This window comes from Peromyscus eremicus, chromosome 6 (genome assembly GCF_949786415.1).
Source record: "Peromyscus eremicus chromosome 6, PerEre_H2_v1, whole genome shotgun sequence".
In the NCBI taxonomy this organism is placed as follows: Eukaryota; Metazoa; Chordata; class Mammalia; order Rodentia; family Cricetidae; genus Peromyscus; species Peromyscus eremicus.
Window position 1 is genome coordinate 59,944,825 of NC_081421.1, and position 13,004 is coordinate 59,957,828.

Below are 13,004 nucleotides of genomic sequence, written 5' to 3' on the forward strand. Positions count from 1 at the left end.
GGGTCATTTTGGGCCCAACTGTTTCAAACCACCTCTCCTTAGAGCCTAACAAAATTATTAAACGGAACTCCTCCCCATGCTCTAATCCCGTCCACCCCCACTCCCACTCCCACTCCCACCCCCACCCCCACCCTCTCGTAGTACTGTCTGACAATGCTAGACTGGGAGAAATCAGCCCCTGGTTCTCCTGTGCTTCCTTCAACTTGTGGAGTCTGACTCTGACCCATTCTTTGCTCAATGTCCATCATTTCAGTAAGTAACCTGTTTTATTCCACCACCTTGCAGGTCACTGGTTAATACAGAGAATATGCACAAAGAAAATTCTCACCATGCACACATTCCAAATGGCTTCAAGCTGTGATAAATGCAAGCTTCAAAACAGTTAACAAGATTGCAGAGCACTGTTAATATACCAAGGAATAATCCCACCATGTTTTACACATTAATTTCACAAGAATGGGCTTCCTTCCAACTAGGTCACATTGAAGTTCCCTACAACTGAATGATAAGCAGAATCAAAGAAGAAAGAAAAAATAAAAATTAATATGCAAATTCATACCTGAAACTTGGTTTGTGACTTTTAAGACTCTTTAAGAAACTAAGTATATGAACTATTATCCTTCAGTAAAGTTTAAAAGCTACCTGAAAGTTTATTCATTGTTAACAGTACGTAGAGTACAAAAGAGCTTAACAGGTGAGATCCCAAACTACTACTTTAGTGACAGCTGTGGGGGTTTGTGACGTCTGATAATGAAGACCTATACGAACAGAGAGGGAATTTGTCTAATTCAGGCCTCAGACAGGGACATTCCTTTAATCACTACCATGCCTAAAAAAACAGAGATGGTCTTTAGAAAGACACACAGGAACTGTAAGGATGTGGGACATTAGGTGGTCAGGGGACTGAATGGAAGAGAGACTTATTTTCATTGTATAGCCCTTTTCACTTTTCAAATCATGTGCAAATTTATTTATAAGCTAATATTACGGTTTGAACGTGAAATGTCCCCAACTGACTCACATACCTGCACACTTGGTCTCCAGACGGTGATGTGACTTAGATAGTCTGGGAACCTTTAGAGTTGGGGTCAGCTGGAGGAAGTGGGTTGCTGAGAAGCAGAACTTGTTGGCTATAGCCCATCCCCAGGTCTGGGTCAACGCTCTGCATCCTGACTACCAATGCAATATAACAAGCTGTGTCACACTTCAGGCAGGACAGCCTCAAACCCCACTCATCACCGTACCTTCCTGCCATGACACTAAATCTTCAGGACCATGAACCAGAATAAATCTTTCTTTTCCATTATTTCCTTCAGGTATTCTGTCACAGAAATGAGAAAAGTAACTAGTGCAGAAAATGAGTATCACTGAATAAGGTTTTGTTGTGAAAATCTAACCATATGGTTTATAGACTATTGGAAGTAGTTTGCAAGAGGAATGTGGAAGAGTATGGAGCAACAGGTTACAGAAGTCCCAGGATGCTGAAAGCAGAGTTTATTGGGCCATTCCGGTGGAGCTGAGAAGACCGCAAAGCTAATGCAAATGCACAGTCAAGTCTGTGCTTGTGCCATTTCAGAGGGTACAAGAGCTCCTATTTGGTGGAAGAAATTTCAATATAGTACAGCATTTGGGTTACTATTTATTGCTCTTAATCAGATTTACCTGAAAGAGAGCAAAATACAGAGAATAAAGATGTGAAAAATGTGAAGCCTGGTAAGGAAAGAAGCATAAGTAAGTTTAAGAATGTAGACAAAATGGCCATTATTGTTAAGAGGTTAGTGCAATTAAAGAGAAGCTTCCCACTCTATACTGGGGTGATGGGAAAGGTCCCTGGAGGGCAAGACTCTGTCCATCTAGTATATAAAAATATAAATTCTCTTGAAAGGAGAAAATAGCACCTGAGAAAGTAGAGTTCCAGGATAGCCTTGCATGGACTGCCAAGGGGGAATGTCTTCACTGGCTCAGTGCTCCAAGACCACTGGCGTTGTGGAAGAAGGGGGCCAGACTACATCACAAGCTGGTAGCAGATCAAGGCAGCAGCATCTCCACAGTGCCACTTAGCAAAAATGTAGAACAGAACATGTATGGGGCTGTGAAGACTTACACCAAGCTGTTGGAGTCAGGCAATGTGTAGCTGGACAGTATTCCCTTCACGGAGCTCCTGAGTGGAGGTGTGTGGAGGTGTGAAACTGAAGCCCAAGTGTCAGTGGGAACCCCAGATGGTTTAGATGCTAAGAAAGCAGCACATCCATTGGGATGAGCTGTAGGTTCCCAGTGGAGCTGAACCAAGGAAGAGTCTACATTTGTTACATATCAGATCTACAGGAGTAGGTCTGCCTCAGCCTGTTGGGGCCCTCGTGATGTCACCTTGAGCCCTAGGTATTGGACATGAAACTGAATGATTTGATGATTACCCTGCTAGGTTTTAGTTTCGTTTTGATCTTTTCATTGTTATGCCATTTCTTCCTTCTAGAATCAGAATATTCATTCTGTATCATCGTAAACTAAAAGTGTGGGACTTTGTCTTTGATTTATAGAAGTTCATAGCTAACCGATTACTTTGAGTTATGAGGAGACTTTGAACAGTGCTAGAGTTATAAAACTATGGGGACTCTTAAAGTTAGAATGTACTCTACATTATGAGATGGCCATAGGCCTATGGAGGTCAGACGCAAAGTGTTGTGATTGAATGTGAAATGTCTTCCACAGACGCACGTGTTTGAACAGTTGGATCCTCAGCAATGAGTGGCACTGTTTTGGGAAGTTGTAGAACCTTAAGGGGTGAGACTGAGATGGAAGAAGTGGGTCACTGGAAAGTAGGGCGTAGATCTCATGTTCTAACCTGGCCCTGGTTCCAGCCCAAGCTTTCTATCTCCATCCGACTGTCACTGCAATGTAACCAGTCAGCTCATGCTTCTGTCCCCACGGTCACAAGCCACTCTGCTGCCATTGCTTCCTGACATGATGGGCTGGATTCCCAGAATAAAGTGCTAGAATTAACCCTTTCCCCTCAAGTTGTTTCTGTCTGGCACTTTATTACAACAACGAGAAAAGGAACTTCCATTTGGCAGATGACATTTAATTAATTAGTGGGGGGGTGTGTTTGTGCATGTGCATTAGGTGGATGGGGGTGTGCCATGGTCCATGCATGATGGTCAGAGGACAGCTATATAGAGTTGGCTCTCTCCTCCCACATTCAGGTGAGCTCCAGGGATCAAACTCAGCTCATCGGGCTTGTGAGACAAGCGATCTTACCCACTGAGCCAGGTCACCACTCAATATTCTTAATTATTCAAGCCAACAAAAAAAGCAGAAGAACATCCTAAGTGAAAGGAAAAATTCCCAAGTCCAAGTGAAATACAGCAATAACAACATTCTTCAGTCTCTTCTGAGTCCTCAGAGAAAGCCAAATACCTGCACAAGGACAGCCGTCTGGTGGAGAATGAGCAGCTTAATACAACATGCTTGCTGGCCATGAAATGCTCAGAAGACATTTACAACAAACACCTACAGAGGAAAACCAACTTCTGTTGTCCCTCAGCATGCTCAGGGGTTTGGTTCCAGGACCTATGAAATACCAAAATCTGTGGATGTTCAAGAGACATCCTCCTGCCACACAGAAGATCATTTCTAGAGTACTTATAACTTAAAAGTTATGTGAATAGTTGTTATACTGTATTGTCAAGGGACACAGACAAGGAGAAAAGTCTGTATGTGTTCAACACAGATGCAACATTTTTATTCTTGAATATTTTTCATCTGTAGTTGGTTGAATCTGTGGATGTGGACATGCTAAGAGAAAAAGTGCCAGCTGCACATCTGTAGTTGTGAGGCAGTTAAAGGCCAGCGAAATGAATAAGGACAAAACTCACATGTTGAAAAAGGGTAAAGGATTCAGAAGAGTGGTGATCTCATTTTTACAGAGCACTGATTTTTAAAGGCTATTTAAATATTGCTGTGCAATAATACCAGCAGAATTAATTTTACGCAGCTTATTTTCAATCTGTGGCATTCATAGCTCTAGTAATCATGAAGTTAATGTTTTGTCAAGCTTTCTGTCAAAGAGATCAGTGGATCTCCAAATACAATCCCAGGGCTTCCCAAGATGACTTTCAAGAGACTCTTAGTAAATTTTTTCAAGGACCTCTTTTTAAGAGAAATTAAAGTAAACCTGTGTGCAGTGACACATGCCTATAATCCCAGCACTTAAGAAGGCAGAGGCAAGAGGATTGTGAGTTCAAGAGCAGCTTGGACTACATAGTGAGATGCTGTCTCCAAATTTTTTTTTTAAATAGAAAGAAAAAGAGAAGAAAAGGAAAACTCAGAGTGAGTCGACATAAATATAGCTCACTACAAAGCTTTCTCCCGACACAGATAGGACTCCCGTACTACAGCTTCCCCACAGTCACGTGACAGTGGCTTTAATGCCTCCCACTCTTCCACTCTGGACTTTCTTCAGGGATTTTTGAAAACTTCTATAAAATCTGGCTTATTTTTTTTTTTAAAGACTAAAATTTGATCTGAAAATCAAGTACCATTCATTACCTATAAATACGTTTCTTCTTCCTTCTGTGTGTGGGTGGTTTTGCCTCCATATGTGTCTGTGTTCCCCTTGCATGCCTGTGCCCACAGATGCCAGGAGAGGGCATTGGATGCCCTGAAACTGGAGTTACAAACAGTTGTGAGCTGCCATGTGGGTGCTGAGAACCAAGCCCGAATCCTCTGAATGAGCAGCCCGTGCTCTTCCTTAACCACTGAGCCATCTCTCCAGGACCTGAATGTTTCTTAAACGTTCTCTTTTCAAAACATTCAGCAATTAAGAGCAGAGCTGAGTACCTTGAGGGTTGGCTCCTCCTGCCACAGGCATCATTTTGTGGAATTCTAGGGCAGAATTTGACAAGAGATCGGTTCCCCCTTCACCGTGTGGTGTTCTGCTGGAGTGAGGCGCATGCCTGTGCACCACTCACGTGCCTGCATGCACATGCGCGTCTAGCTCGCGGCACACGGGTGAGGACTAGCCATCCGTTGCTGACCTTTCAGAGACCTGACAACAGAAAAGCCCTTGGGTAACTTGCTGACAGCAGTAAGAGAGGCTCCCATTTCTGCTTCACAGTCCTGAATTCAGGCTCCCTACTTCTGCTTTTGCAAGAAACAAGAGGAAAAGTTAAAATGACTTATATTAAGAAATTCCTCTGCCACAGCAAGCCTGGCTGGCTGGCTGACTGGCTGGCTGCCACTACCACCTGCCAAGCAGACCAGCAAAGAGGCTGGCCTCGTGAGGAGAAAGGCCCCCAAAGCAGCTGGAGGTGGCAGTTCTCCTACACCTGCCTCAGTTGGTGTACTCTTGCCTCTGGAGCAACTGGCCTGGACTGGATGGTTTCAGGCTATCTGTATTTCCTTAATTAAACGTCACTAAATTAATACATGTGTGGCAATGCCTTTATTAGGAAGGAGGAACAAGGAAAGGCAAATCAAAGACTGTGTTCTAAATTAAGTCGTGCTTCAGACAGGTTTCACACGGGTGCCTCACCTCTCCTAGAGTCTGAGCTTCAGGTGGGAACCACGTGTAGGAACAGGCAAGGGTTCCTATTTGCACTACAAAGCGATCTGCACTCTAGACTCAATTATCTTTCCAAAGCAAAGGAGGCCCAGGATGCAGCTCAGACACAGGACTCTGGCCTAGCACATGTAAGGCTCTAGGTTTGACCCCTGACACCACAAAAATAAATAAATAAAGCAACGGCATTATGAAGGGAATATGGAAGCAAAAAGTAAACCTTTTTTCCTTCTTTTTTTTCCTTTCACAAAAATAATTTTGTATGATATTAGCCTATACATCTGTGATGATTCACTCCATCCTCTGCCCTAGAGAATTAGCAAAAATTGATGATCAGACCCTATACTATTAGAATGTATATGTATACCTGCAACTTCTCTGGGGAAGTACATAAGGCAAGGCATGAAGATACTCAAAATTATGACCAAGTATCCCTTAGCAAGGCACTTTAAGGAAGTCAACATATTTCTCATTAAGTTGGATAAATGGTTAAAGCCCCAATAAAGCAGTAGGTTTATGAGTCAGAATGTATAGAAATAATACGTATCATTGAGTGCGAGAATTACTTTCAGCACAGTGAGATGGCACGTAGAAACTGCACCCAGGCAAGGACACAGCTAGTGGACACTTAGAGTCCCACAAGAATACATTCCAAATGGCCTGGACTTCAGCAGTCACCATCCTCTGTCCTTCCTTGGCCTCTAGGGGTTTTGTTTTGCTTTTTGCTTTTTGAGGAGGAGAAATCAGGGAGACAAGGACATATACAATGGATGAAGTGACTTTACAACACATTTTCACAACAGCTACCCTGGAGAAACTTCACAAACAGGAATTCTGTGCACCAAAATCTATACCAAATTCCGTGTACATACATATGCACATATTTCCTGTTTTCATCTGCAAGGACTCTAAAGCAGGTAAGTGATCCAAGAGACAGCTCAGATAAAACTAAAAGACAGATTTTTCCATTAAGTAAACATGTTCTTGTTTCTAAAATATTTTAAACTTACTCCCACAAATATAGTATTAAAAACACTGCCAATTAGAAATTCAGTAATAAACAGGATGTTCCATAGAAACATTTCTCAAAAGGAAGGGAAAGGATAATTATAAAACAGAAACAAAACAAATATAAGCAACTAGGCTTCAGTATTAATATTTAATAAATGAGCTGGAAAATTTGCAATGATAAATTCCAGCTAACCTATAGCTTCTTTCTGTGAGAGCCATACAGAGAATTTTTCTTTTAAATCCGGCCATGTTTAGTTCTTTGGACTTCCAAAACTACATTTATCATATTTAAAGACATGTAAAATCTGAGTATTTATCATCAGAGAATATTGCATATAAATATATTGTTAATTGAAAGAATAAAGGGATTGTCTTAGAAAGTTACACATTTTCTATTGTCTATTTTGAGAATTTCATCCATAAGAATGAAATAGTTTACATGAGTCTATCACAGTAACACTTTCCATCTAATATAATCAGTATTCTATATTTATTGCCTGCAAAAAAACCCATAATTACTCGTTGATTTGATCAAAATTACTAGGTGACTTGAGCAACTGAATCAGCTATCCAGCCTATGGAGTAATTAGTCAAATCAGTGGTCTGTCAACATGACTAACATTTTCTGAATCATGGATTAGACTCTCTATAGCATTATGGCAATCCTTCCAATTCTGTTTCAAAACTTTGGTTGGTTTTGTTTAACTCACAGACTATTTTCTTCATAATTTATTTTGCTTTGTATACCTATGAGCTTTTCCTTCAAGTCAAAAAAGGAAAGTGACAACATGCCAAGGTTCAAAATTCAATGAAATCGGATACTCTTGTTTCAGAAAAAAAAATAATGAAAGGACAGAGAGGAGGAAAGGGGTTGTTTTGTTATCAGGTAAGAGGGATGAAGTCAAGGAAAAGGAAACAAAACTGAATTCTTACCAATCAAAACATTTCTCAGAACTTCAAATTCCATTAAAGGCCACAATCCTGTTGATTTGGTGCCAAATGTCTCTAAAATGTTCTTACCCAAGAAGAATGTGTTTTGGAAAGAACGAGGAAAGCAATATATTTAAGGGCTGGGGAAGATTTCTTCCATTTACTAGGGTCAGTGAAACATCCATCACACAGACACACAAACACCTTACAGAATAAAAGATCAGAGGCACTTCACAAGGAGATCAAAGAGCCAGTACCTCTGGGAGCTTCAAACAAGTGTCTGAGCAGATCCCCTGTGAATCCTCGCCTCAATCTAGCTTATACAATTATAGGGAGAACCAGAAAGCAAAACATGCTATCAAAAAAAATGTGATTAAAAAATAATTAATTCTACTTTGGCTCTCTCTCTGGAGAAAATCTTTTCAAAGTCATTAAATAGGGTAACTATATAGTGAAGGTTTTTAAAAGGCAAAACTGTTCAAATTTGTTCACATGCACTGACTATGAGTAGGTATATAAAACTACCATCTACCCAGCATAATGATAACACGCTCAGGAAATGGTTGTGGACTTATCAGAAGGAAGTAGACACATTTAACTGACACCCTAAAGTCTAATTCCACCTGTTTGGACTAAAGGCGATTGTTACATACATTCCTGCCCCATGTATATAGTTCCAAGAATGAGTTGTTTTTCAAAGTTCAAGTAGGACTGGAGAGGTGGTCCACTGGATAAAGTGCTTGCTGCACAAGCATGAAGACTTGATTGCAGATCCTCAGCACCAGGGAAAAGCTACACATAGTGACTTGAGCCTGTAGCCTTGGTGCTGAGGAGGTAAAGGTGGACCCCAGGGACTCACTGGCCAAACAGCCTAGCTGAAAATGCAAACTCCAAATTCAGTGTAAGATTTTGGCTCAGAAGATAAGGTGGAGAGCAATAGAGGAAGATATCAGACCTCGACCTCTGGCCCCTACACACACATGCATGAGTGTGTGGGTGTGTGTGTGTGTGTGGGTGGGTGGGTGTGTGTACACATGCACATATACACAAACCACACACATATACTCACAGAGTTACACATATACACATAGAGAGCCAAACAGACAGACAGAGATGGGGAGAGTAAAATTCAAAATAGAATATTCCCATTATAATTTCAGCAAAATATCCATCTACTTGCCAAGCTGAACAACACTGTACTGAACTTAAGTCCCTACTACATGGCATCTTCTTAAGCTTATCTACTAACATCTTTCCTCTCTAAACCTATTATTTTAACTATGTCTCCCTATGGCAACACAGGACCTGGCATAGTTCTTTCAAAACTGGACTCAGAACTTCTGGAAGAGGGGGAGCTTATCTTTTTTACACATGAGTTGATTCCATGCCTTGGTCATGGTGTCTCTTCACAGCGATAGTACAATAACTAATAGTAACTAAAATATTGGGGGAAATGTTTGCTCCAGCAAATGGTAGCAATGGCCACCAGGGAGCATGCGATCTGTGCCAGATACAACCCTACATTGCCAGTTTATCTTTACAGCTACCCAGTGAGTGGCTGTATGGGCTGACTGGGACTGTCGTTTCCATTTTATAGAAGAAGGAACCACAGTGTGCAGAAGTCACATTGCTGGCAGGATGCAGGGTCAGTACTGGGAGGATATCAAGGGAGAAATCAAGAACCAGTCTGCAGAGAGTTCTTGGAATGGATTCCCCAAAAGCAGCTCCTTACTTAGTACCACGTGTGTGTGAACACATAGCTGAGAGGGACACAGGAAAAACCTCATGCAAGTCAATGAGAAATATGTTGGTGAACACACAAGGGGATCTCCTTCCCTCCCCTTTTACTGAATGGCGAGAGTCAATAACATTGCAACGAACGTGTAAGCAGCCCTGTCTCCTTGTCAGTTGGGAGGAGCATTGCTGCTGTCAGCCCTTTTCCAGAAACTGATCTCTATTGAAAAATAGAAACTTTGCCCAAGACTACAGCCTTCTTCTTGAAGGCAGTCCATACTCATGATTAAGAAAATATGATAATCCCATATTCAGAATAACTCTGAGAGGCCAGTATCCCAGCTTTCTGGAGGGCCAAGCCAGGCCTTGGGACTTGATGGCTGATAATAAATGCCTTCTGCCCAGGCCAAGGATAGATCAGAGCACAGATCCTAACTACAAATACCCACCTCAGAGTCTGCACCCAAGATGGCATATAGCAAACACAGCCATCAATTACCTAAGAAACAACACATCTGAGGTTTCTAAAGGTAATTAGGAAAGGAAAGGTTTTAAGTTATTATTTTAAATGGTACAAGCCTTCAAATATGGAGCGATCTCCACCTCTACTAAGAAAACTGGCAAATACACGTCAAGCCTGCTTCAATATGCTTACTTGATATTTTCTAACGCACCGTCCTTTATAGCTCCAATTGACTACCAAACTACCTTAGGAAGTAACACAAGTTATCATGTTACCTAAAGCCCTGCATATTTATATTGCCATTTGGAAGGCATTTATCCTTTATGTTAGGCTAAAAAGTAGTTTGGCTAATTTATAAACATATAAATAGCAACAACATCAAGAACAAGAATAAAAACCTAAGCCAGGTACTCACTTTTTTTCTTTCAAAAACAAACTCTTTCCAGGGGCTGCAAGTGTAGCTAAATAATAGAGAAGGGCCATACCTGTGGCTGTCCTGCCACTTCTCCAGAATGCAACCAAAGTCTACTGTTCTTGATAACAGCTCTTCAGAAGGCAAACAGAGCTAATCGATAGCCCCACTTACAAAGCAAAGTCCCAGTAGTCTCTCCTGGCTCCTGAATAGAAAGAACCCACTCTAATCAGAGACTGAAAAGACTAAGGAAATAGTTTGCCTCCATAATTTTAGTCAATTTTATTGGTAATTGGTGAGATATGAATTTAACATGTGTCTAGCCTTGAAACTACTATCCTTTTAATACCTTAAAATCCTCACAATACCACAGAAAGACTGAACAGCTAAGTGGTTGCATTTACTTTTCATTCGATGTTACTAACACATAAAACTATTAATCCATGCTGTGCAGACCTGCCTAGTCAGCATTCCACCTTGAGAGTCTACAAAGCAGTGTTGAGCCAAGGGACTGGCTCAGAGAACTGGTTCCAAGGCAGACAAAAACCAAGTTGAGTCCGTTTCCAATGTTTAACTCCATGCCATACCTTTCCCAATATAATAGCAGAAGAGGGGGGAAAAGCCACACAGCCACCTACTCTATCACCCCTAAGCTCCCATCCACAAAGAACCTAGGAAGAGAAAGCAGTGAACATTCTAAGCGGTACCAATGCCTCTGACTGAGGGGCAGCCACATTTCAGGTCCCATATTCTTTGCCCTGTGATCTGTTAAACACTGACACTCGAGAAGCCCTATGTAGGGAAAAGAGGATCAAATCATGAGGAAGCTGGATTATCAGATTAACTTAATCTGAATCTCTTTACCTTAGTCTTGAAGAGCTCAAAGGAAGCATCAATTATTTTATTCTATAGTCATAAGCTGTACCTCCTTTCATGTAAGTGAAGCCAGTTATGTGAATATATTAAATTAAATAAACAATGTGACACAGTAAAAATTTAGTGACCTTGAAAACTTAGGGGTAGAACAGGTATTTGGTTTTCAGTTTTCTAACTCACTTTATTTTTCCTACGTCACATTGTTTCTGTCACTAAACCTCTGTGTCTTCCTTTCCTTCAGAATGCAGGCGGGGGTGGGGGGGGGCTAAAACTCAGGGTGGAGTGTCTGCCTAAAATGTGTGAGGTCTTGGATTCTGTCCCTGGTACTGCCAAACAAAAATGAAAAAAAAAATTACAGCTCCTGCCTTCAGAAAACAATATGGTTGGGTTCTTTGTAGTAACACCCTGGTACCAATTTCCATCCTACTTGATTTCTGTATTAGTTCCTTTTCTGTTACCATGACAAAATACCATGACCAGGAACAACTCACAGAAGAGAGTTTATTTTGGCTTACGGTCCCAAAGGCAGACTGGTAGAGGAGGTACAGCAGCAGGAAGCTAGAGTCGGGTACTGAAAGATCGTATCTTAGCCACAAACATGACGAAGAGAGAATGAACTGGAAGTGGGTAAGACTACACTTTCTCAAAACACATCTTCAGGGATGTGCTTCCTCCAGTAAGGCCCCAGCTCTTAAAGGTTCTATGACTTCCCCCAATAGCACCACCAATGTTCAAATCTCTGAACCTCTGGAGGATATTTCTCATTTAAACCACCACATCTTCTCCCTGGCCCCCAGTAGGCTCATGGACAAAGCAGAAGGCAAAAACTCTATTTAATAAGGTCTATCACATCACGGTTAAAAAAATCAACCACACCATACTCAAAGAGTACCACATCTTATTACACATGGTACTTTTGGTTCATTGCCATTCAAATTCTGGCCCTTGCTTTCCATTAGCAAAGATTTATAAAAAATAAAAAATTCTAGCCATCAACAAAAGCTGAAAAATACTCTGGAGTTTTCCTACTATAGAGATGGGGATAAAATGGTTAAACTATTTAAAAGGTGATTTTACATGATTATCAGAAGTCTCTTTAAGATGACAACCTTGGAAATATTTCACTACAAAAATATTTGTAGTCATTGGAAAACTGGGAGAAAGCAATATGTTCTTTATAGACCAATTAAGCAATTAAACTGTTCACATTCAGTTATGATTTAGAATGATACTAAGTGATAAAGGCAAACTCTCACATAATTATGCATTGTGCATATATTCATGGTATTATAAAATAAGACTTAAAGAACATACAAACTGTGATTAGCAGTTATCTCCGAGTGTATTTATTTTCTTCTTTGGTGTTTCCATATTCCAAATTCTCTACAATAACTTACAATAACTATAATCAAGTAAGTCTGTATAGTAGAGACTGGTCTTTAGCAATTACTAACTTACTCTGTCTACCAAATGCACTAGGAATTCAGACAGAGAAATGTCACTGTGGGCTGGGGAGGTCAAGGAGAGTCCTAGAAGAGGTTTTTCTAGGGCTGCAGAGATGACTCAGTGGATAAGCACTCATCACACAAGCCTGATCATCTGAGCTCAGACCCCAGAACCTATATTAAAGCTGGACACAGTAACACACATGTCTGTAATCCCAATGCTCTTTGGAGAACATGGGAGATAAGAGGCAGGAGGAGCTGTGGAAGCTCTCAGGCCAGCTCAGCTAGTGTGTGGAGCAGTGAGCACTAAGAGAGAATCTGTCTCAAAAAAAAAGTGGAAGGGGAGGCATGACACCCAACTGAGGTCTATGGTCTACACACATGTAACATAGTATATGAATAGCAGCACCAAACTCTCTCTGTCTCTCTCTGTCTGTCTCTCTGTCTCTCTCTCTGTGTCTCTCTCTGTCTCTCTCTGTGTGTCTCTCTGTCTCTTTCTGTCTCTCTGTCTCTATCTCTCTCTGTCTCTCTCTGTCTCTCTCTCTCTCTCTCTCTCTCTCTCTCTCTCTCTCTCTC